This window comes from Myotis brandtii, unplaced genomic scaffold (assembly GCF_000412655.1).
Source record: "Myotis brandtii unplaced genomic scaffold, ASM41265v1 scaffold96, whole genome shotgun sequence".
Lineage (NCBI taxonomy): Eukaryota > Metazoa > Chordata > Mammalia > Chiroptera > Vespertilionidae > Myotis > Myotis brandtii.
The window spans coordinates 923,929-924,727 of record NW_005371972.1 but is presented as its reverse complement, the minus strand read 5'-3'; positions in this window follow the sequence as shown (position 1 = coordinate 924,727).

Below are 799 nucleotides of genomic sequence, written 5' to 3'. Positions count from 1 at the left end.
AACTTTTTTTCTGATTCCAGATCTCATACTTATCTCAGGCTAGAAAATTGTTAAGGTTTTAAGAGCGTTTCAGAGTGGTGTAAGCGTGGGTTTCAGCTGAACATTGGGAGTGAGGAGCTGGGAGCTGGGGAGGGAGCATTGCAGGCTGAGGATGAGGCATGAGCAAAGTTAGGGGGCGAGAGAGTGGGGCTGTGGAAGGTGAACAATGGCGGGAGGAACAAGTACGTGAAGGTGCGTCATGGGAAACACGAGGAGAAAGGTGGGCTGGCTTCAGGCTTCAGGCAGTGTGATCTGGCAGAGAAGTCTGCGTGGTAACAACAGCGGTGAGACCGGGTTAGACGCTAGAGGTGGGAAGGCCTGAACCAGTAGCTGCAGAGGGAAGGAGTGGAGGGCTTGTGAGCAGGAAACTGTCAGGACCTACCAGAGGACGGGCAGGGAGCAGGGTCCAGGGCGGGGAGGTGGAAAGGCCGCTGACCTTGCAGCCCGCCTCAGGTGCTGTCAAAACACCCAGCTGGTGGCTCAGGGGTTGAGCATTGATCTATAATCCAGGAGGTCATGGTTCAATTCCAGGTCAAGGGCACATGCCCCGGTTGCAAACAGCCAATCAATGATTCTCTCTCATCATTGACATTTCTCTCTCTCTCTCCCTCTCCCTCTCCCTTTCTAAAACCAATACAAATATAAAAAACAAAACCAAAAAGCACCCAGGTGGATTGATGATTCTCTTTCTTTTTTTTAATTTTATTTTTATAATATATTTTTATTGATTTTTTACAGAGAGGAAGGGAGAGGGATAGAG